The 26,466-nt window shown below is 37.6% G+C and overlaps 1 protein-coding gene and 1 pseudogene across 1 annotated transcript in view; one reads left to right on the forward strand and one right to left on the reverse strand.

Moving 5' to 3' along the window:
• Positions 1-26,466, forward strand: part of ALDOB (aldolase, fructose-bisphosphate B) — a 473,832-nt gene that overhangs the window by 12,125 nt on the left and 435,241 nt on the right. The window lies entirely within an intron of this gene.
• LOC133771214 (L-lactate dehydrogenase A chain-like) lies at positions 6,501-7,824 on the reverse strand (annotated as a pseudogene).

Here is a 26,466-nt window from a genome sequence, read left to right on the forward strand (position 1 = left end):
GTGGTAACAAGGATTTGTGTATCAGAAAAGGCCTGAAGGAAACAAAGTTATCTGTAAGGATTTTTAAAATGTACAAAAATGTATACAAAATGAAGTAAATTTTTAAGTGCTTGCAGTTTACTGCCACCAGAAATACATCATGGTAATAACGATGAGGCTGAAAAAGATGCTAAAATTTTGATGGGATCACGATTACAAGCAGCTTAATAATAAATGGGGAAAGAGTCAAGTTAGCATACCTGGATGCTATCAACAAGCCTTAGGAAAGTCATGTGAACTCTCTTGTGGTAGCTTTCTCTCCAGGATAGTAAGTGGTTAGATTACAGGACTGCTAAGTCTTTCCTGTCATTGGGATTCATTGGTCTTTCTCCCTATGGGTTTTTTGAAGCCATACAGTCAACCTCATTATTACCTTGTCTAGTTTTCATCAACCTTGAATTTATTCTCTATGCTAATTTTGTTATTTAATATCATGTAATATTTCCTCCTACTTCATTCATAATAGTGATGTGGTTTTAAGTCTCTGGCATTCATTTTAATTGCTTGAGGAAGAGAGCAATAGAAATGACCATTTTGTACTTCAAATGCTATTATACATTGATGACACATTTTTAAATAAAGTCACAATTCTTATCTAGACAATTTATCCTTAATAATAAAAAAATTAAAAATTCTTTTCAAGTGATATCTTATTGCTGAAGATTATATAAAAGTTGGACTTTCATACATTGTTAATGAATGATATAGATTAGTTTGAACTTAGTAGAATAAAATTTTATAGTCCGACCAAGAGTCAGGAAAATGTTCAATATTTCATTTCAGTGTAGGCTATAGAAATCAGTAAGTCTGGCACTACAGAAATAAGCAACACAAACTCTAATCTGTATTATTGAATATTATTGTTAAATATATTATGAAGACAGAACTTGATCAACAGGAAATTATGAACTTGACACATTGGATCATAGATGTTAAAAGATGTTTCTGAGGGTTTCAGATCAAGGTTTTTTTTTTTTTTCCCATCATTCCATTCAAAACAAAAGTCACTATATCTGAACTCTAGCATCAGAAGTTGGGGAGAAAAAAAGGAAGGACCTAGAATAAATCAATACATGGACAAGAATATCTAAGATTGCCTACTTCTAAATCAATAAAATATCAATTATATTCATCAGACTTACCAGAGAAGCAGAACCAATAGGTTATATAGACAAAGATATGTAAGAGGGAATTTTATTGTAATAATTAGCTTGCATATTAAGGACATTGAGAAGTCCCATCATATGGTATCTGGGAGCTAGAGAAACAGAAAAGCTGGTGGTCTGATTCAGTCTGAGCCTGATGGCCTGAAAACCTGCAGTGCTCCTGGCCTAAGTCCTGGAGTCTGAAAGTGAAAAAACCTAGAGTTCTGATAGGAGAAAGTGAATGTATCAGTTCCACAAGAAACAGCAAATTCACTCTTCCTCTGCCTTCTTTTCCATCCAGGTCCTCAATGATTTGGATGATGCCTGCCCACATTGGTTAAGTCCAATCTTCTTTACACAGTCTCCTGATTAAAATGCTAATCCCTTCCATAAATACCCTCATGGATATACCCACAAACAACATTTACCCGTTCTCCCAGTCTCCTTTAACTCATTCAAAATGCTATCTAAAATTAACCATCACACCAATTGATTTACAGTGAAATTCATTAGATTACATTGAAAGACAATAGCTTCTAGACTTACCTTTTTCTGTTCTTGTTAAGGAGATAATTGGTCAAAAGTCATTATCTACAGTGATAGGGAGGTGAGGGTGCTGTTAGTAATAGGACATCTGATGGGGGCAAGCGTTGTGGCATAGCAGATAAAACCCATGCCTGCAATGTCAGCATCCCTGGTACATGTCCTGGATGCTCCTTTTCTGATCCAACTCCCTGAAAATGGTCTGGGAAAAGCAGCAGAAGTGGCTTAAGTATTTGGTCCCCTGCTACCCAGATGAAACTTCTGGTTCCTGGCTTCAGCCTGGCCCAGAACTGGCCATTGCGGCCACCTGGGTAGTGAACCAATGGATGGAAGATTCTCTCTCTCTCTCTCTCTCTCTCTCTCTTTCTCTCTCTCTTTTGTTCTCTTTCTGTAACTGAGGCTTTCAAACAAATAAATAAATATTTTAAAAAATATAGGACATCTGGTGTTCATGTAGATCACTGGGTACCATCTCTGAATGAAAAACTACCCTACAAGAATTTTTTTAAGTTTTCTTCATAGATGTTATTTTTTCTTTTTCTTTTTCTTTCTGTAAAATCAACAGCTAAGACATTAAAACCGAAAAGTGCTAGTTGCTGGCTTCTTGCATATGATAAAAATGTTAACATCAGTGAAAAAGAAGGAAAAGCTAGGGAGACTCTTCCATCTCATGGTCAATTCCTGAATAAGCATGCATCCTAGGATTAGAATGGATGATAGACTCATTACAAGGAAGAAAACAAGATAGAGATTTAAATTTAAAAAGCAGTGAGAATTACCTGGAGAAAAGTTGTGATTGTGAGCATGCAGGGAAGTATGAACAGCTATAGGATGGGGCCAGGGAAATTTTAGAAATTGATTTGAAATGAATCCCATTGCTTTTCTGCCACAGTTTAAAGCTTGGTCATTTCATGAACCTATAGTAAAATTCTTCCATTGCCCTGTTCCCTTCATGACCACCCCATTATATTACATCTTTAGCATATACTGCTGAAAATCAGCAATGGATTTCACCTGGAATGAAAACATTCACAATTTGAATTTGAAAAGCAGTGACTAATTCTCCCTAAGACACCAACCATCTATAGGAAGATGATAAAAAACCTTATATTTTTTAAATTCCTGAGACCAAACTAACAAATCTGATGTATATAGGTCATATGTGCTACATAGAGCTCATATATATATATACACATATATGTATACATATACATGGCTATACACCCATTTATATGTACATGTATATATAGACATATATATTCAAACACACACACACACAAACGGTTCTCAACTTTTAGAGATCCACTTACGAGTTTTGACTTTATGATCGTGTGAAATAATACACAATCAGTAGAAATCATACCTTGAATTTTTATTTTTTTCTTGTGCTAGCAATATTTGGTATGATACACTCTCATGATGCTGGGATATGGCGACTCCCAGTCAACCATGCTATTACGAGTTAGCAACCAATACTCTACTGTACCCCAGCATTTTTTTTGGAAAGGGTTATTCATTATATAAAACATTTAATACTTCATTGTAAAATAGGCTTGTGCTAGATGATATTGCCAAACTGTAGGCTAATGTAATCGTTCCGAGCATATTTAAGGGAAGCTAAACTAAGCTATGTTGTTCAGTAGATAGGCATATTGAGTACATTTGAACGTAGTAGTATTTGCAATTTTCAATTTACTCACTAATGGGATGTAACCCACTAAAAAGTCAAGAGAGCATCTGTAAACACAAATATGCATTTTCATGCACATATGCACACACATGCTAGAAACTCTCAAGGAGGTGACAAAAATCAAAAGGTTTATAGTATATTCTTGTTCTACCTCTAGGCAGGATTAAATTCAAACCACTGTAAATTATAAGGAACTGAAAACTAAAAAGAAGCAATCCAGAAACTCCATTTCAACTGGTTTTCAGAGGAAAAAAATCATTATTATAACCTATAAACATAGCAGCAGCCACAAATGTTGGAAAAGCAATATTTTTAGGAATATTCTGCCTAGAAGCTAGGCCTTCCTGACTTTGAATAAGAGCAGACTCTGGGTTGACAGGCATCCTCTCAGTTGGGAAGAAAAGAGGAGATCATAGATGAGAAAATAGAGCACATTCAAGTGTGAAATGCTTTAAGACAGTATTGCCTGAGCGAAGAGAATCAATGAAACTCTTACTATGATTCATTTAGAAGTGGAAATCACTAGACTAATACAACAGGAAGATATCCAGCACTAATATGACCTATATTTAGTATTTAAAACCCATTTTCCCTCTTATTTTCACTGGTATCTAAGAATTCCTTGCTACTTATTTAATAGTGAATACCAAAGAAGTTTATACTCTTAAAAAATTTTTAAAAATCTGGTTTCCTTTCATTATGTTATTCTTTTTTTTTAACTTTTATTTAATGAATATAAATTTCCAGTGTACAGCTTATGGATTACAATGGCTTCCCCCCCATAACTTCCCTCCCACCCGCAACCCTCCCCTCTCCCGCTCCCTCTCCCCTTCCATTTGCATCAAGATACATTTTCAATTCTCTTTATATACAGAAGATCAATTTAGTATACAGATTTCAACAGTTTGCACCCACATAGAAACACAAAGTGAAACATACTGTTTGAGTACTAGTTATAGCATTAAATCACAATGTACAGCACATTAAGGACAGAGATCCCACATGAGGAGCAAGTGCACAGTGGCTCCTGTTGTTGACCCAACAAATTGACACTCTAGTTTATGGTGCCAGTAACCACCCTAGGCTGTCGTCATGAGTTGCCAAGGCTATGGAAGCCTTCCAAGTTTGCCGACTCTGATCATATTTAGACAAGGTCATAAAAGACAGAGTGAGGATAGTAACCAATGATCCTAAGAGTGGCATTTACCAGGTTTGAATAATTATACAGCATTAAGTGGGGAAGAGGACCATCAGTACACACAGGTTGGGAGTAGAGCCATTGGTAGTAGAGTAGAGGTTATGATTACAAAGGAATGAGGCCCAAGTACGTTAGACAGGGTCTAGAACAAAGGACAGAGTCATTATTAGAGGAGCTAAGAAAGGTGCTGTCTAAGCTACAATTAAGTTTTCTGATTGAGAGGCAAATAGAACCTGATAGAAGGGGCTTGATAATAATCTGTTGGGCTTTAGGCCTTGTAAGTTAAGAGGCCCAGACCTACCTATCTCTTCACATGGGGTATATCCTAAGGGAGGTGTGAACCTCCTAGGGGAAGGCACTCTGTTGACTTTCATTACTTGGCTGGCCTGGGAGGAGAGCTGGCCAGGTAAAAGCAGGTGGCATCTCTAACAAGAAATTTACAGTTCTGCCTTCAATGTTGCTGACCCTACTTGACCATCCCCTCAGCTGCAGTGGTCACTTTGGAAGTTGGGCTGAGTGAAGGGCTTTTCAGCTTAGAGCCAATAAGATCTGTGGCTCTGACCTGGGCATCCTTCAACTCCAGGGCAGGTCCATTTCCAGTGAGCCAACTCTTGGCAGAGCTGCCAGGGCTCTTCACAAGCTGACTTCTGCTGAAGCCCAGGCTTACCATTTTGAAAGCCACTGCAGTGGACTGGCCTGTTGGGTCTGCTTGAGGGCAGACCACTGTACAGATCAGCCATTAATAGGCCTGCCACCCATTGCTTCTGATGCCAAGCTTTCTTTTCCTCCTGGTTTTTGTTAAAGCAGACCATCAGCAAAGTATACAGTAAGCAGAAAAAACCTCCCTTTCAGACAAAAGGGAAAGAAAGTTTTTAAGCGAGAATATAATTTTCCTCATGGGCATTGTCTACCTTAGAAAAACTACTACAGAACATGCCTGTGAATATAGACTTGTAGTTCAGGCCACCGAAGATTAGAGATGGGACTTGGCACTCCCTTGACTCATTATGTTATTCTTTAACATTCTTTTTAAATACCTACAATTGATTAAACAGTTGTGTAATTTTTGCCCTCCATAAATGCACTTGATCAAAGGGATGCAAGAAAAAAGAAATTCAGGCCTAATTCTACTCTTCGTATACCTTTACATTCTACTTTTATATATCCTGGGAAGGTACTGCCTCTACTAGGAAGGGGAGGAGCCTTTTTCTAAGTCATTATATGCATCCGATGGGCTAACAATTTATCTGCACTCATTTCCAACAGTGATACTTAAACTTCCTTGCTCTTTGTTCTCTCTTTTTCTTCCATCCACCACCAAAATCTACTCTTTTTTTCACTGTTCAAGGTTTCTCTGGTGCCTAGTTGGTATGATATTTGGATAACTGGTTGCATTGTTTATGCGCAAATCTTTCTTTTTGTATTATATGGCAGTATACACTACTCATACATATAATACATAAGATCCCTTAGAACTATTATGCATAAGACATGCGATATTGAGTTTATGCAATATTGGATCCCAGGATGTGACTGGGAAAAAGTTGGACCAAGTACATTTGATAAAGTAATCAGAAATTATATAGCACACAGTAAACACATGTCTAGCTGGAAGGGCAACTGGAGCATGTGCAACATTGGCAGTGGCACCTCAGAGGTGGTGAACTATCTATGTTAGCCAATTTAGGATAACACAAAATAAGTACCATCCGCTATCTGGATATAACTATAGGATTTTATAAACCATTCTAACTCTTGGAAACTGGTGGTTCTTCCCTCCCTGGGACATCATAATATCAATGCTTAAATCTTGGATCAGATAAAAAAGGACATCACGCACAACCTGTTGTAGCCTAGCCGGTGAAGTGGTATGACATTAAAAACTTTAAAACTGCAGCTCTTTTTGTTTTCCCCGAAGTATATCAGTACTCTCTCTTCATCAGGAGTCAGTCATTTTCACAACATCTGAGATTTTATTTTATCCCAAGATGCAAGTAAGACTAAGGAAGCCATCATCCTTTATTCCATAGAGACCCTTAATTATGGTGGAAATTGGATGCACCCACATGAGATTCTTCATCATATGTTTGTCAGATCTGCCACAACTGGTCCAAAGGACAAGGATATATAGCCTTTCAGTTTGATCACCTCCTGAGCACTGTTCTACCACCTGTTTGTGAACCTGTTTCCACTGCTCTTTGTCTGTATCAGTGCCTAATCTGGATGCACAATCTTTAGCAAGACACCAGCAACATTCAGTCCACTCCATACAGGCACACTTGAATCTCCATACTCTCAGGGATCCACCCATGACAGCTCAATGGGTGAACTCCCAGTATTTGCCCCATCAAGCAATGGAACCAGGCTGATTTCAGATTGCAAGCACTTCTAATTACCTGGGTTTTGGGAAAGCCACTTATATTCCAAGCCACATAAGTCAGGATATTCACTGGATTGGAAATAAGCAACTTGCAGCTGGAGCTGTATTAGACAACATTAGGAATGATGAATTTAAAGAGGTTAACCTTAGGGCCCAGGATTGTGGTGTAGTGGGTAAAGCCGCCCCCTCCTATGCTGGCATCCTGTATGGGCACCTGTTTGAGTCCCAGCTGCTCCACTTCTGATTCAGCTCCCTGCTAATGTGCCTGGGAAAGCAACAGAAGATGACCCAAGTGCTTGGGACCCTGCACCCACGTGTGAGACCCGGATGAAGTTCATGGCTCCTGGCTTCAGTATATCCCATTCCCAACCAGTGCAACCACTTGGGGAGCGAACCAGTGGATGGAAGCCATCTCTCTCTCTCTGTCTCTGAAATTCTGCCTTTCAAATAAATACAATAAATCTTAAACAAAAAAAGGAAAAATGTTCATGTTACAATGGACCACATTAAGACAGCTTTCTCTGTCCTGTTGATGTACTGCATCTGTGATGATCATCAATTTGGAGTTTGCAGTCATACTGTAGTCTTTGCCAGAGACAATCTTGGAGGTTCTAAGGAAAAGGTTGCTATGTTGAAGATCCATCATTTCTTCCTTCAGTTTGTCTTCCATGACATCAACAAGAGCAAGTTCATTTGACAAGTCCTTCAGTAAGATACTGATGGCACAGGCTATGCCAACAGCACTGACCCCCGTAACAGTGATCTTATTTCAGGGGACTTATTCTTCCTTCATAAGGTTATGAATAAGCTGATCTTTGAAAGCTGCCATTTTGGACCTGGAACCAAAAGGAATCCAGAACACACATCAAGTGGGTGTGGAAAGAAGTGTGGCAATGGGTTCCGGGCACAGTGGCTCCAGCCCAAAATCTACTACTGTTCTAAGGCAAACTCTTTGTCACTGATTTTTCTTAGTCCCTACTGACCTATTTCCTCAGTGTTTAACTTTATTCAGAAATATCTTATTTTGGCATTGACTGTTATCCTGATATATTTTAACCCCATTATTGGTACAAGTGACTGGCCAGATGCTTTTTCAGTAGCTAGACTCATTAGCCCCAACTCCTGCAGCAATGAGGCACAGCCTTGCCTGCCACAAAGGGCAACACATGCAACAGGCAGAAGACTGCATCCTGAGGGCAAGAACCAGTACCTGTGACATCAGACAAGGGCAGCTACAGTGTTCTACTGAGGGGCACCTTCAGAAATGCAGCACTGCCTTCAGAGGTGTCAGTTTTAGTGAAAGGACTAAATTTCTAGAGACTCCCCAAAATACTTGCAAGGACGCATAATGTGAATGGAAAACTTACTCATGAGTGAAGATAAATCCAAAAATGAAAATGTCACTGCACTTAGGAATTTACTGTGCCCCCCTAACTGATTGGAAACCATATGCATGATTTGTATTTTCATAAGAAGATTATATAAAGTATATAGTGAAATATATATAAAGTATACAGTTCAAAAACATTTACTTAGGCAATAATTTACAGCACTGTGACCAGTGAGGAAATCAGACTGTGCAAGTATATCTAGTGCTAGAGTATGGATAATTGAATTAGTACTTAAAATATTTTAAAAGACAAAAAATATTATATGGAAGTTATGAAAGATAGATATGGTAGCCTAAAAATAAAATCAGTATAAAAAAGGTATTGGTGAATATCCAAGGGATGGAGATTTAACACAACATATTCAATGGGCAATGCTATCTCTTCTCTAGACCATGTTTGTGGTATTAATTTAGTATCAACTTAATGTATACAAGGTAATCCCTAAATAAATAAAAAAAATTTTCATCAAATGAGACTTCTGATTAAATGTTGTAGACTTTTCTATTGCCTACAGGGAAAGAATATTCTGATCTGTTGATAAGAGTGATTCGATCCTAGCTACAGTTATATTTCTCATTACAAGTAAGTAATTTGATATTCTAGCTTATATATTCCTCTCTTTTTATTGAAATGAAGCAATTTCCTAAGGTCTAATTATCTCAGTTCTGATAACACCAAATTCCTGGCCTGAAAGTCTGAGGCCAAGACTCTGAAATTTGATAACCCAATCACTGGGTTATATACTGAAATGGTCCTTGTAAAGGCAGCCAGGCTGCCCAGTGGACATTGCAGCACCATAAACTTGAGAAGCCAATGCATTTTGCTCTCTGAACTTCATGTACATTTAATTTGCTTGTTTTCTAATATTTTTATTTTGTATAAATTTGTATTTGCTAAATGATGTTCACCTTAGCTACTTGAAGGCATATATAATAACCAGTACAGAGTGAAGAATTTAAGTAACAGAATAATTTATATGGATAAAAACTTTTAAGTTAAATTCCAATATTTCTATCTAAGGTTTAGGACTTTTTAACAACATAAAATAGGAGTGAACATGGAGCCAATACCTTCTGCATCATATGCAAAACATTTTCCTCTACTCAACTTGGAAGTCGTTCTTATTTAATCAAAAGCTTTCACAGTCTATGAAGTCCTGTTATATCACTATAGATGAGAAACAATTCTAGATCAAACGTAGTTGAAGCAGAATTTTTCAAAATTTGTATCAAAGGATGATTAACCCCAAAAATGCCTATGCCCAGGTAGATCAGAATGTCCTATGTAGATGACGTAAATAAGTGTGTTGCCCTGTTATTCATTTCAGTTTTCATATAGACCATTAGGCAAAAACATGTCACTTATTCTCTTCTAACCAAAGAAAATATACGTCCATACCTAAAAATAAATTCAACTATGAGAGTTGAATTCAACTGAGAGAATTATTAGAGTAGCAGAATCATCTTCAGGTTAATGGACATAACACTTTCTAGAAGGGAAGAGCAACATGCTACCATAGCCTTTGACTTCGTTTCAGGGAGAGCGTATAAAGTCCCTGTGCTCTCAAATGGGAAATCAGAACAAGGAAGTCAGATGACTCAGGGCTCCTTTTAGGTCTGGTTGGCTAAGATTCTCTAAGGTAACACAAACTGAGACAATTAGGGGATTAACTGAAGAATAATCATGGAATTTTCCAAGAAGAAAGAGGAGAAGGAGAAGGAGAAGGAAATATATCAAAAAAGCATTATGTAATTGTGGTCAGTAACATTCTAAGTTCATAGGTTTTCAATAAATGTGATTCTCTGATAAAATTCTCCTGCTTGTAGTAGTTAGAATTTTCAGGTTGCTGTTGATGGTAAAATATTAAAGACTTTCCACTAATATCTTCATTAATATCCTCATTATATCTTAGAACTTTATTCTTAAACACAAAGGTTTTATCTGATAACATATGACTTTTTAAAAGATGATTCCCACATCCTGTTTTTTTGCATAAATAATTTATATTTACCTATGGGAATATTCAACTATGTTCCTAAAGTTGTATTTATAAAATGCATGAAGTCGGTATGCCTTAAATAAAGGATTTCTGAGGAAAAATAAATAAATAATAAATAAAATATATTTACACAAAATTTTAAAAACATAAGAGTACTTGCAATCTCTCAGATATCTCCTACAAAGATCAAAGATATTCACCAATAACATTTTAAGTCTTTATATTTAAAAATAGTTGATAATTGTTATTTAAAATAGAGCATTGTTTGAATACTATTTTCTAGCTTAAACTTTCTATTTAACAACATGTCTTATACATTCCAAGAGCACTAAATATTATATGAAGTGTGACTTTAATCATTTTACAACACTGTCCAATTCTTATGTTCAGACATTGTTTGTTTTGAATATGTCAATATCATAAATGATGCCTCAGTGAGGATTCCTGTACATAAGCCCCTCAGCATTTTCCTTTAAGTGTTTTAAGGATCTATCCCTAGAGGAGAAATTAATCTAGAAGTGCAAGGATTTTAAAGCTCCTCTGACATACAGTAGGGATCATTTTGCCCCACAGAATAGCCATGGTTGTACTTTAGCCCAAACTGACTACTTCCATTTTTCAAAACTTGCAAGTTTGATGCTTCAGGACCAGTAATATATGTCCATTTATTTTACTCTGATAGTGTACATATTTTTTTGGCTTCTTTCCTTCTAGTGAGTTATTTGCTCATGTTCTCAACCTATCTCTCTATTAGGATATTTATATTTCTTGTATTGATTGTACGAAGTATATATACATATTTGTTAATTTAAAATTTTAGCACAATAGTCAAAGATTTTGGCTTCACGATTCTCGGTTTAGGAAGTAAATTGATACTGTTGCAGCCTAATTAAGGAAATTTTTGCACATGTTTGCAAATATCTATGAGATTTCTGAAAGAAAATATATTATTTTTGCACACAAATTTTCTAGCTATCAATAATTTTTCTTAAGTATTCAAAAATAATTTTAAGTCATTCCTTTTCTTCAACAAATCATTACTTAACTCTGCAAGACACTGTGTTAAGTGTGAGGAAAGAGCTACATGGCTCCTAAATTCAAAAATATAACTCAGATTTATGATGTTGATTTGAATTTATTTGAGTAACTTCCATATTCCACATTGAATTTAGGCTTTTTTTTTTCTGATCTTCACTCATTGGTTCTAATTGGTTTTTTGAAAGATGTTTATTAATTTATTCAAGAGGTAGAGTTACAGACAGAGAGAGGGACAGAGAAAGGTCTTCCATTGGGTGTTTCACTCCCCAGATCGCTATAATGGCCGGAGCAGCACCGATCAAAAGCCAGAAACCAGGAGCTTCTTCTGGGTCCCCCATGTGGGTGCAGGGACCCAAGCACTTGGGCCATCTTCTACTGCTTTCCCAGGCCATAGCAGGGAGCTACATGGGAAGAGGAGCTACCGGGACTCAAACTGGCACCCATATGGGATGCCAGCATCACAGGTGGAGGCTTAGCCCACTAACCCTAACCTTGACCTTAACCCTAACCTCAACCCTAACTCTAATTGCCTTTAATTATTTTATTTCCTATGTATTGTGGTTCTTGATTCAAGATATGTGGTCCTTATTTATTCAGCCTTTGTTTTCATATAAACTGTTTTCTATTTGACTTTATGCTCTTATTCTTGATACCAAACTATTATCTGAGTTAAAAACAGTACAAATTTTTACAAGTATACATTTTCTAAGTCTTCAAAATGTTCCCTTCTGTTTCATTCATTCTTAGACTTTTTTCACTCTTTAGTTACATTCAAACAAGATTAGTGAACTTCAATTCTTGTCATCAGAGAAGGTTTTATTTTGCTTCTGCCTTTGATCATTTTGTCACTTAAGTGACAGCTGAATTCCATACTCAAAGCTACATCTAGAAGACATTCCAGCAACTTTCAACCTAATTTCCACTTCATAGAAAACATCTGAGTATCTAATCTGCTGTCCTGCACTTGGTGAGTTTTCTCCCAAGCAACTGGAAAATCCATCAATATAGCACTAGCTAAACAAGTTATGACACATTTATTGCCTGGATACAATGCCACTGTGAACAAGAATTAAGTAGCTCTGTTGGCAGAGACAAGGAAAACGTCACAAAGAGTGATGTTATGAGAAAAAATTAAATCCAGAATTATAGGTACAGCATGGTTACTCTTTAGACAAACAAAATAGATTAATATATGTACACATACATGAATGGAATGCATAGAGAAGGTTCTAGAAGTTACACACACATCTATACATATATATAATGCATTATTAAGGGTAGAAGGAGGAGAGACAGGCATTTGACAGAGCCGTTAAAACATCACTTTGATATCCGAGTGCCTAATTCAAGTCTGTATCCTTCTGTTCCAGCTGCCCGCTAATGTGAACACTAGGAGGTAGCATAGCAGGTGAGGACTCAAGTACTTGGGTCCCTACCATCCATATGGGAGATCCAGATTGAGTTCAGAGCTCCTGTCTTTGGCCTTACCCAGTTTTAACTGTTTGCAGACATTTGGGGAATGAATCAGAGAATGGAAAATATCTCTGTATCTCTGTGTCCCTCTCTCTTTCAAATAAGATGAAAATGAGTAATAATTTTTTTAAATATAGTAAAATAAATCCTTAAAATGTTATAATTAAAATTACAGATTATATGTAGTAACATTAGTAGGAACATTGTATCAAGTCCTGGAGTTATGGAAATCTGCTCTAAACTAAACACGTGACCTAAAACACAAATTACTTCCCTTATCATTTTCTTGGATTTGATGTGGTAGTCATGGAAGGAATAGTGTGTATTTCTATGTACCCTGTTACATAACCAGGCCTATTTTGACGTTTCTTTCCTTCACATTATTCCAAAATGTAGTTAAGATAGGCGAACAAAAAAGTATCTTCTGAAAGTGTTGCTTTGTTGATCATATACTTTGGTGCACAAAATTCATCAAATTTGATATTGTCTATTTTGTCTATTTTTACTAGTGATGACATTTTAGTAGTATTATAAATTGAGTCAATATAAATATTATAATCCTTAAAAGACTAAAATTTGACTTGCTTATTTATGCAGTTTGTTAGCAGATACAAATCCTAAAATTTTATTATGGAGCATTTTTATTTAAACACTCCGCATAGCTTCCAAACTTTCTCAGTTCACAACACTCTTAGTATCTCACGATTTTTTAAGGCATCCTTAAGCCAGAAGAAATACCTATCAATTCTATCTATCAGGTAGTTAGGTACAAATATCCCAGTGATTATTTGTGTCCTAAATATTTAATAGGCACTTGGAACAAACGTATACATAAATTGAAAGAAAAGTAATACTTTTATTTTATTCTTGTATAGCCACCGTTACTAATCATAGTGATGGATACTACATGACTTCTCAAACCTTGAAAATGGATTGGACACTGCCACTCCCATTTCTTTTTCTATATTGACATCCAAGCAGTACTTACATTTGTCATAAAAATCCCCAAAATCACTGTTTCAAAAAAGAGAGGACACTGTCAGAAGTACTGTGGCAAATCCAATGTTGAAACTAAACTATCTCGACCTAGTAGTTCACATGGTTTCTGACAGATGTCAATTATTGCTGTTTCCCTCAAAAATTTAAAATAGCCCAAAGCATTTCCACGAGTTTGCCAGAGTGCCCTCAGATACCCTAATGCATGGTTCAAGAATTGCAGTCTTGTAGGTCTATTGCAAAAACTAATAAATTGAAATTAAAAACGCAATCTTATAGGTTTATTGCAAAAATTAACAAATTGAAATAAAAATGCCTATCACGTAATCTGACTCATGGTAACTACTAATAATTGCACCTCTACTTCCATAACAATCTGAGATTGTTGTCAGACAGTAAGATGTTTAGGCAGAGATACAGCTATCATGTATGAACAATTCTAGAAAACAGATCATCAAGCTGAAGTTTCATAATGAATGAACATGAAACACATGTACAGCAAAAGCTTGCAAACAGCTTAAATTATGTTATTTCAGATATTAAAACAAGATATGGTATTCTCTCTTCATTGCTTTGAAGACTAAATAAATAGCTTCTTTGGAGTTTTGCTGTATATTCTGCTGCATGTGTTCATAGTTATATTGCTTGCCACACTGGGTAACAAATTATCAAAAACAGTGATTTAAGATAACTGACATTTAACTCACCATTCCTGTGGGTCAAGAGTCTGGGTACATTGTATAAGAGACCTCTGCAAGACTTCAAACAGGATTCTGGCAAAGACAGGGTTCTCTTCTGGAGACGAGGCTAAGGAAGAATTCTCTTCCAGGCTCCATCAAGTTGTTGTCAGAATTCAGTGCTTTGCCTGTATGGTTCAGGGAAAATTGCTTTTGCAAAGCTAGCAGTAAAAAAAAGAGAGACTCTGAAAGCGTTTTAGCAAGACAGAGACTTATGAATCAAAACATAATCACAGACACAGTGTCCCATCACCTTTACCACATTTTATTAGTTATATGTGAGTTACAGATCCCACTGACATTCAAGAGGTATTGATGACCAAAGCTCGAGAATGGCAGGCATGGGGAGAATCATTAGGGCCACCTTAAAATCTTCCCAGCACAACATCTAATATTAAAATAAACATCTATTTTATTAGCACTATTATTTTATTTAAAAAACTGTGAAAAACAGCTGATTTTCTAAATCATGTCTTCTTAATGAATGTTAGTTACTATCATATGTATTTAAATGTCAGTTTTAAGAAAACATAACAGTAGTTCCTAAGCAACTTCAGAAAACCGAAAATGTTCTTAGCAATAATTCAGTCCTGCATCCACATCCATCAGTGAGACGTATGACTACCTTCATAATTTATCTCCACTTCAAAAATGTGTTCCAAGTATGTTATCAGCAGGAGAGTGTTAAGCCATACGTGAGCAAATAACACCATGCAAAGGAAAATTGTCAAATGCAGGCCCTATTGCTGAATAGATTTATGACAATGTGGTGGTGTGGTTTCTAAAAGGATCACTTATTTAGTTATTCAACATACATTTATTGGTTATTTACTCTGTGTCATACAGTATGCTAGTTATTAAAGATACCAAGAGTATAAGGTAATTATTTTCAGATCTGCTTTTGTACTAGTCATTGAATTTTCCTAGGAACTTACCCCAATCTTGTTTAGGGTCCACACTCCTTATAACTTATACTTTCTACTTTTATTTATGGCTTATCAAGGTCTTTATTACTCTCTAATCAGCTACATTTATTCTCTTTCCTTTTCATATTGATAAGCAATGGACTCATCACAGCCTCTATTTTAGAGTCATCAATTTTATACTCCTTATTACTTAGAGTAACAGAATTGAATGATAGAAAGGGACTTCAAATGTCATTTTAGTAACAATCCTTCTGATCTTTGAATCCTTTATATAACATCTTGGTCAACTACATATATAGTCTATATTAAGTATCTTCCATCCAAGGACAAGTCATTCAGTACATTTGTCCATCAAATACTTATTAAACCACCACTAAAAGTTGGGTATTACACTAAACTCTGGGTACACTTGAGCAATAAAACACATGTGGTCCTTATCTCTGGCAGGGGGAAACAGACAATAAACAGGAGAGAAACAAATGAATGTATAATTATTAATGGCAGTGAGCACGGTACAGCAAGTGAACTTAATGCTGTGACAGAGAAGAACAAAGTGCTCAGAGTAGGATTTTCTTAGAAAATAAAATTTTTGTCATTATGAGGGATGAGGAAAATTCAACCACACTCATAAGGAAGCAGTAGCTAGAGCAGGTAGGCAAGGGCCAAGAGCTGTGAGATCAGAGAAGAAAGTTCTTGTTTTAGATTGAAATGGATCTTTCTGTCATTCCCACTCATTAATTCCAGTGTTTTTACTTTGGTAAAACTGGATCTATCTATAAAAAGCAGACATTTCAGCCTTTCCTTGAAACTTCTCTGAATCTCCTGTACCTTCCTTTTCTCCTCTGAACTTCCCCAACCTTCCTCCCCTCCATCCCCAGACAGACAAGTCACATTTTCTGGGCCAAATTCTGGTATTAGATAAGAAGCAGAAGGGAGGATTGACCTGGGTTTCAAATGATGCTCTTGATAATGAAAACACAATCATTATGAATTACCTCCGGACCAAGGAGCAAATACCTTCCTACCTTCTTCAATTATTAGTTTTAAGATTCTAGTTTTCCTTTAATCATCTTCTCCAGACCTGAGGTTTCCCAACTCCCCTTTGTTAACCTCCCCATTCTCTCTGGCACCCAAAATTCTAACTCTCGATTTTCTATTCTTTCTACCCACTCCTTTGCACCGTGTCTAATCAACCCTCGTCTGTGACTCTCTGCTGCCCTCTTTTGGTCATGACCAATGTGAACTGCTGACAAGCAACTCAACTCTTCACATATTCCTCACCACCCTGAAGGCAAAGACTTCACCTTAACTTAGAAAACTTCCCGAGTGCAGGCATAGAACAGAAAGTCTGTTGACACCTGCAGGATTCTCCAGTTCACACACTTCAGATTTTCAAAAGTATACACCTACATATGTGTACCTGTGGAGATATTTCAGTCCTGATTCCAGTCTCTGGAAATACATAGGAGTTAAGAAAATTCTTGGCCTATTGAGGGAGATCACTATGGAAACTGGCAAGAATGTATTTTAACAAATTCTATGAGGGTAAAACATACAACACCATCAACACACTTAAAAGTGTCACATAACTATGCCTCACGGATAAAGGAGGCTTCAGATCCCAAATTGGGATCTGAAATAGGAATGGAAGGTACTTCATGGAGTTCAGAGTTTGGCTTGGCACAAGGAACCCAAAATTGCTTGGGTTCCCTGCAGAAAATTAGACACTCACACAGCTCATGCCATTGGGTCATTTGTTCCACTTCTACATCTATTCTTCTATCAAAGGTTAAGACTGCATTAGCTAAAAACTCCAGCCACATACAAGATAGTTCAGAGACTGATTATCTCCCAACTTTACTAACAGTTAGACACACCTACCTCAAATCCTCACCATCCTTAGAAAAATATCCAGGGAAAATTTAGCTTGCTATCATTGTCTACATATCCACAAGGAAATATACTGTTTTCTGCTTAACACAATCATATTCCTAAATACCAATCCCAATTTATTAAATCCCCCTATCTCTACAAATTTCTTTAAATTAAACTTATTTATTTTAATTTATTATATACATATTTGCACATACTTATGGGCTACAGTCTGACATTTCAATACATGTATACAATGTTTACTAAACAAATCAAGATAATCAATATTTCCCTTCTTTGACATTATTTTATGATTGGAGATGACCTGTGATCACCCAACTATGCTGTGCATGCTGACCTAACTCTGATTTGATACCAAAGTCCTGAGTTTTGTGGACATATGGGGCATGCAAGAGATGAAGGATGACTCTCCATCAATCTGTTTCTCTGCCTTTCAAACAAAATTAAATAAATAAAAATATTTAAATACAGAAGATTTCCCATGATCCCATACCCCAAATTCTATTCTTGCCACTGTGAAGCATGCACTATCCAGTCATATCACACTCATCCCTCTACCTCACCATCAGTTGCTATCATCTATCTGATCATTCATATCTGAAGACTTTGATAATGACTATCTTCTTCTCTAGTCTGCTCTTCTCCTGGGTAACTTTTCCATATAGATGATATTTCCATATGTATCACATTTCCTTATAGTTGATAGGGGCTATAATTGATTCATTGCTTATGAATAGGAGCCCTTTTTTCTTCTTCCTCTCTAGCATCACCATCTCAGCCTTATTTACAGGATCTTCTTTGTATATTCCTGTTACAGGAATGTTGGCTTATTTTCCTCTTATTGCACTCTATGACTATGACTTCAATACTATCTATGTGCTATTAAATGCCAACTTTTTAATCTCATTTTCAAATATATCTCTTGGACTCCAAAGCACATGCCTAATATCTGCACAGATATTCTTTTTGATAATCCACAATCATCTAAACTCAGCATTTCATGTATGATTCCAATATCTTTTCCCCTAATAAAGTATTGACCCTGATAGTAGCACCCGAATTCTCAAGACAGAAGTATAAATTTCATATTTTGGTCTTTCCTCTCTGCACACTCACCTCAAACTAATCTCTATTCTTCTTCCTTCTCAATTTGCCACTTTTGTAATCTAGATCACTAGAAACTCTCGTAATCTCTTGTAATCTCTCACTAAAACCTATTGGCCTGCATCTCATCCTTCCACCCCTCCAATCTACTCTTCATGCTACATCTAAGGTGATTGTCCAAATACATATACAAATGTATCATCCTCTGATTTAAAAATAAAAAAATAAAACATTTCAGTGGAATCCTTCTTCTCTAAGGATAAACTTCAAATGCCCCAGCATAGCTTAGCTTCTTCTTCTGATCTGGCTCCTTGTTAACTCTGCAATCCCATCCCTTATTCCTCCGAACCACATATGCCCAACCATGATGAATCACTGTGTGTAAATTTCCAGAGGATGAGATGACTATGACAACCATCTTGGAACAATTACAATTCTACATATATCTAAGGGTACAGAACTTTCTTATTAAGTGTCTGGGGGTAAAAGATAGCAGTTTCTAAGGAAGCCCACATCAATAAACCAGAGATGTATGCATAAAGATATCCAGTTACATGTAGATTTGACATCTGCAGTTTTAAGTCCTAAGGGAGCACTAAAGAAAGAGGGAGGGAAAAAACTTAAGAAGCTTCATCAGGCTTCTTAAGTTATGATAACACTTACACATGATTGGCCCAGGACTTAGGCTGCAGTGAAGCATTTCTAATGGCTCAATTCTAAGGCTAATAGAGCCAGGCAACTCCTTGAGGTCCCTCAATGTCTTCTCATTTTTTAAATTCCCAGACATGGGCACATAATCAATGCTTGACTTCATGCTGAAGATCTTTTGCAAGGATTATGCCTATGTTTAAATTTTCCAAGAAACTATGATTTCAAATATTTTCCTCTGTAAACCATGGAGAAGTTCCATAAATTGAAATTTTATGAAAATAGTAATGGGGGAATCAACTACGTGACCACTGCAATAAAATTATACAGTAAAAGATTAAAAACAGAAAAAAATGAGAAATTAGAGACAAAGGGCACTTTTTGATATATCCTGAAAACAACATGTACTCACCCTTGTCTTATGTAAGAGAACTTCAAAAAATTCATGGAAAATACTTATTAGGAAAACAAAACTGCTTATGATTTCAAAAATTTTGCCCAAAAATAAAAATATTTTAATGTTATTTTCCATGAACTTTGTGAAATTCCTTTGTATGTCTAAGTACATAATGTTGTTATAAAATGGTAACTTCCAACAAAAATAAATCATGTTAAGGCAACATTCTTCAAGGACTTCCCCTCCTTGACTGGCACAATCTGAACATCAGAATTAAATGAAGAGCCAAGTAGGAACCACCTTGCTTTTTACTTATTCATGTGTGTGAGAGAGAGAGATTTCATGAAGAAATTGGTTGAGAAAATTCAAAACCTGGGTGAATTACGTGAAAACATTATACCATCGAGTTAAGTCACTGTTCTAGGTACTTAGGATATGAACCTAACGAAAAAGGAAAAAGGTCCCTGCCTTCAAGAAGTTTATATTCTAACAGTGGACAGACAGCATCAACAAAGTGGTAAACCAGGAAGTCTCATACTATGCCAAAAGATAATAATGCTAAGAAAAAAGTAGCGAAGGGAAGTGCCAGTGAAGAGAGATGGTGTAGTACTGATGGAATAACTAATATGATCAAGGCAGGCATCATTTGGAAGACAAGATTTGAACAACCACTTGAAAACAGTGGAAGAATTTGACAGTGAGGGAAGTGTATTCGAGGCAGTGGGAACAGCTGGAGCAAACGCCCCTGGATGGGAGGACATTTCACAGTTGTGTTCTCACATTTGTATTTCGAATATTGTATTAATCTGACTCCTTTCTTAGACAGTAATCTCCAAAAAGGCAAGGACCATATCTGCTTTGTTCCATTTCCTTCCCAGCGTCAAGCAGAGAGATACTCAGAAACTGTGCTGAATGATTAAATAAATGAAGGTGATTACTGTGCAAATGTTTTGTAATGAATTAGAAAAACTCCTAGCCTGGTTTGACTAAAATGACACTTTCTATTCTCATTTTGGGTTTTGCTCCTTCAGCCACTTTTAGCTGATTCTGGTCTGTGTGTCCTCCGTAGTATTCCATAATGAGATGATGCTTCCTTGCATCCAGATACCTATTACTAACTGCAGAATATCTTCAGCCTCACACTCTACCTGATAAAACTTAACTTTAAGTGCAAGAGTGCTTGTAAACCTTCCAGTACCATCTAATAAATCGCTGCTTCAGATTAGTATTTTCCACAGGAGATCTTTCTGGTTTCTCCAATTTGGCTGAGCAGATTCTGTTCTCTTTATTCTTTGGCTGACTGCCTGTGTTCTGCAGAATCAGTCTTCTGTTCTGCTGTGTGATAGACAGGGGTTATCCCACTTCTTTTTGGCAGGAAGAAGAAATTCAAGTTTGGCTCTGAGCTGAAAATGGATAACACATTGAGAAGAAATAAGGTCACCACTATTCTTCCAGAATATCTCATTATTAAACATTTTCTTTGCATGAATTACCTCAAGAGTTTTCCTGTTTAACTATTTAGGGCCCAATATGACAAAAGGTACAAGGCTACAGCGTGCTGATTAAGTTCTTTAAGTCCATAGCACAAATGAAAACCTGAGCAACTTGGTTGAAAGGAATACAAAATTGCATTCTTGTAGTTCATATTTAAATGAAGTTTGTTTGAAAATATTTCATTACTTTACTGCTCAAATAAATACATAAAAAATAAAACCAAGAGAAACCTGTCAACAACATATTCAGAAGAAATAATTTTGGGAGCCAGAGTTGTGGTGTAGGAGGTTAAGTCCACGCCTGCGATGCCAGCATACCATATGGGCTCCAGTTAGATTCAATTCTTTTTTTTTTTTTTTTTTTTTTTTTGACAGGCAGAGTGGACAATGAGAGAGAGACAGAGAGAAAGGTCTTCCTTTTGCTGTTGGTTCACCCTCCAATGGCCGCCGCGGTAGGCGCGCTGCGGCCAGCGCACCGCGCTGATCCGATGGCAGGAGCCAGGTGCTTCTCCTGGTCTCCCATGGGGTGCAGGACCCAACCTGACTTGGGCCATCCTCCACTGCACTCCCTGGCCACAGCAGCGAGCTGGCCTGGAAGAGGGGCAACCGGGACAGGATCGGTGCCCCGACCGGGACTAGAACCCGGTGTGCCGGCGCCGCAAGGCGGAGGATTAGCCTAGTGAGCCGCGGCGCCGGCCAATTCAATTCTTAGCTGCTCCACTTCCATTCCAGCTCCCTGCTAATGTGCCTGGGAAAGCAGAGGAAGATGGCCCAAGTGCTTGGGTCCCTATACCCACATAGGACACCCAGAAGAAAATCCTAGCTCCTGGCTTCGGCCTGGCTCAGCCCTGGCCATTCGTTGAGGCCATTTGAGGAATGAACCAGAGAATGGAAGAACAATCTCTCTCTCTCTCTCTCTCTCTCTCTCTCTCTCCCCCCCTCTCTCTCTTTCTCTTTCTCTTTCTCTCTTTGTGTGTGTGTGTCCTCCTCTCTCTGTAACTCTGCCTTTCAACTAAATTAAAAAAGGAGAAATATTTTTGCTAGAGTATATGATGATTGATTCATAACATTTGATATATAAAGTTATGATGAAAATAAATATGTCGAACTCAATAATATAATGCATGAAAAATCTATCTGTTCAGGGAAGGCACTGTGGTACAGGGGGTTAATGCCCTGGCCTGAAATGCTAACATCCCATGTGGGCACTGGTTCAAGACCCGGCTGCTCCACTTTCAATTCAGCTCTCTGCTGTGGCCTGGGAAAGCAACAGAAGATGGCCCAAGTCCTTGGGTCCCTAAACTGGAGTGGGAGACCCGGAAGAAACTCATGGCTCCTGCCTTTGGATCATTGCAGCTCCAGCCATTGTGGCCAATTGGAGCATGAACAAACGGATGGAAGACCTCTCTCTCTCTCTCTCTCTCTCTCTGTCTGTCTCTCTCTCTCTCTGCCTCTCCTCTCTCTGTGTAGCTCTGACATTCAAATAAATAAATAAATTTTTTAAAAAAGAAAAAAGATCTGATGTCCAAATAGAGTACTACCAGCAAATAATCCAACAGCTAAAAAAAAAAAAAAAAAAGGAAGTCTATCTGTTCATAATACATACATATACATACATAAAACATACACAGTGACTGTAAGATACTGTTATTGCCATGGATTAATCTCTATGCTGTATTCATCCATGGGCAAATCATTGAATAATGCTATAGTAAACCTTATAGTAAAAGAGTCTGATCTCACTTGAAAAATTTAATCTAAGAAATGTCAGTAAATCCTCAAGTGTGTAATGCATAGAGATTTAATGAAGATTATGCACAATATATATACAGTATATTTCTATATATACACTAAAATTTTAACCACCAGAATAATCTAAATGATGATTTTTTTCCAATGGAGTTTTTTTTAAAGGAAGAGTTAATTCTATATCGCAAACTTTTCATTCACCCAGGCTGGCACCGTGGCTCACTTGGCTAATCCTCCGCCTGCAGGTGCTGGTACCCTGGGTTATAGTCCCAGTCGGGGCACCGGGTACTAGTCCCTGTTGCTCTTCTTCCAGTCCAGCTCTCTGCTGTGGCCTGGGAGGGCAGTGGAGGATGGCCCAAGTGCTTGGGTCCCTGTACCTGCGAGGGAGACCAGGAGGAAGCACCTGGCTCCTGGCTTCGGATCCGCGCAGCGCCATCCATAGTGGCCATTAGGGGAGTGAACCAACGGAAGGAAGACCTTTCTCTCTGCCTCTCTCTCACTGTCTGTAACTCTCTCACTGTCTCTTTCTCTCACTACTGCTGCCTGTCAAAAAAATAAATAAAAAGATAATTTTTCATTTACCCATTTAGTGTGTTGATTAAAAGAGCATATTTAACAGACACAGGCTCTCTGAGTTTGAATCTCCATTTTCTACTTATCAGCCATATGTCCATGTGCAAGCTATTTACCATCTCTCAGTCTCAGGCTCTCAGCTAAAAATATCACCCACCTGTGATAGTCAAATTTTATGTATTAACTTGGCTAGGCTATAATGCCCAATTGTTCGGTCAGACACCAGTCTAGATGTTTTTGTAAGGTATTTTTTAGAAGGGATTAGCATTTAAGCAAGTAAAGTTTGAGAAGGCAGATTATTCTTCATAATATATCTCACTGAATAACTTGAAAACCTTAAAAGAAAAGATTGAGATCTCCTGACATGAAAGGATTTCTGCTTCTGACACTCACGACTGCGACACCAACTGATTCTTGGGGCTCCAACTGCTGGCCCAACCTTCAGACGTGCCAGCCCCACAGTCATGTGAGCCAATTATTTAATCTCTCTCTCTCTCTCTCTCTCTCTCACACACACACACATACACACACACAATCTTATTCTGTTTTTCTGGGGAACCCTTATTCACTTACCCACATAGGAATGTTGTGAAATTATTTGCTTTGAAATCTATTTTAATGTTAATGCAGTCACTTCAGCTTTCTTATGAATATGTTCACGTTTCTCATTTTCCATTCTTTTCATTTTCTTTAAACTTGTGTGTATTTATTAGCATTTCTATTTAAGAGGCAGAGAAACACAAGGAGAGACATCTTTTACCAACTGGTTCATTTTGAAAATGCATGTGACAGCCAGGACTGGGCCACGGCTGAAGCTAGGAACCCAAAACTCCTTTTGGGTCTCCCATGTGGGTGACAGGGTCCAAGTACAATGAGCTGTCATCTGCTGTCTCCCAGGATAAGCATTAACAGGAAGCCAGATAGGAAGCAGAGTAGCTGGAACGTGAACCAGGCACTCTGATATGGGGTGCAGGTATACCAAGCAGCAATTTAACCACTGCACAAAATGCTTGCTTGCCCTTCTGTTCTTTCACTTTTAAGCATTTTGTGTCTTTATATTAAAAGTACATGTTATTAGGCAATAAATACTTGGGTCTTGATGTTTTTATTCAGTCTGGCAATTTCTGTCCTTAACTCAGTGTCTAGAATATTTCTTTATTTTGCTCCAGATTTCCATGTGGTATCATTTTTTCTCCTACCTGAAACATTTCCTTCCATATACTTGGAATACATTAGTCTTTATATCACCTCTGTTATTGAAAGATATTTTCACTGCTATAGAATTCTAAGTTGGCAGGATTTTTTCTTTCTAGACATTATTTTTCTATCTTCTCACAGGCAGTGCTTCCAATGACAAATCTGTTATCTTTTTCTGTGTTCCTCTGTACATAATGAGCCTTTGTCCCTGTCAGTTTTTTAGATCCGTCATTTTGTTACTGATTTTGAGAAATTTATTTGTTATGTGCTTTGGCATAGTTTTCTACACATTTTTTATGCTAGAGATTCACTGAGTTTCTTGAAAAATTTTTCAGACATTATTGATTTAATATTTTTCTGCCTCTCTCCTTTCAAAAACTCCAATTATACACATATTGGGTCACTTGAAATGGGCCTGCCACTCAGGAAAGCTTTTTAAACATATGGACTATAGCTATTATAACTACTATAATATGATTTTCTGCTTATTCTAATAACTGTGTCAGTTCTGGGCCAATTTCAATATGGTAATTTTTATTCTTGCTATGGCATGTATTTTCCCACTGTTTGAATGTTTAATATTTTCTTATTGGATGATAGACTTTGTAAATTTTATCTTGACTGGTGCCCAATATTTTTATGGCAATAAATATTTCTGAGTTTTTTTTTTTCCATTGTTAAGCAAAACCAGAGCAGCTCCTGAAGCCAGATCTTTCAGAGGACTCTATCCAATGCCCGATGAGTTAGGAGGTTTTCTAGTCTGGCTAATGGAGACAGGCTCAACTATTGGTCCTGAGTGAGTACCAGCTAGTATTCCTTCTGAAATTGGAAAAGATCCCCTAAAATCTACACTGAAATGTGGCCCTTTAAGTTTCCCAGAAGTGCTATCTGGGGTACCACATGTGCTACCAGAATTTGGGGTGCCATACGATTTCACCACGGGCTTATTACTAAGTCTGCAATATTAATAAGCTCAAGAGGGTTCTTGCCTAATATTTAGAGAAGAATTCTAAATACCGGCACAGAAAAACGAGGCAGCATGGTATGTTTTAAGCTTTTATTTAGTGAGAAAGATGCATAAGAGTGAGAGCTTTATGTAAGAGAAAGGTGATAGGGGTTCATACCAAGCACCAGGAACTAGCCACATGGAAGAGCATCTAGGCCTGTATCTGGGCCAGGAAGCCTAGAGCACATGGCCTGAAGGCCATGCGCTCTGGAGGCGCGGGGCTACAGCAAACCTTCTCCTGACAAGAGGCCAGGGAAGAAGAGCAGGCAGAGCCACATCCTGTCCTGGCTTTTAACCCACTTCCAAAGGGGAGTGGTTAATTAACTTGATTGGCTGGAGGGCACCCAGGTGTGGCCAGGTAGGGGAATGAGGCCACACAGGGGAATGAGGCCACACAGGGGCATGGCAAAGGCATCACACAGGGGCGTGGCGAAGGCGTGGTCTTCCAGTTCACAAATCCAATCAATTTTAACCTGTATGCCTGCCTACTTCACTTCTAATCCTTACACCTTGTTCTCTCCCCAATTTCTCAGTAGTTTTCCTCATATGCAGGCACTGCTGAGTACTCAAGAGGGAGTTTCTGCAGATCTACAATGTTCTGTGTACAGCTTCTTCCCTTCTGATACTCTGCCCTATGACCTTCAGCTACCATGGATTCACTCATCTCTTGCTTCTCAACTCAAGAAACCTGGGTGGGGCCAACATTGCGGCCAACCAGGTTAAGCCACTATCTGCAAGAGCATCCTATATGGGCACTCATTAGAGTCCTGGTTGCTCTACTTCTGACTGAGCTTCCTGCTAAAGCAACTAGAAAAGCAGCAGAAGATAGCTCAAGTACTTGGGCCACTGCA

The sequence above is a fragment of the Lepus europaeus genome, chromosome 12 (genome assembly GCF_033115175.1).
Source record: "Lepus europaeus isolate LE1 chromosome 12, mLepTim1.pri, whole genome shotgun sequence".
NCBI lineage: Eukaryota > Metazoa > Chordata > Mammalia > Lagomorpha > Leporidae > Lepus > Lepus europaeus.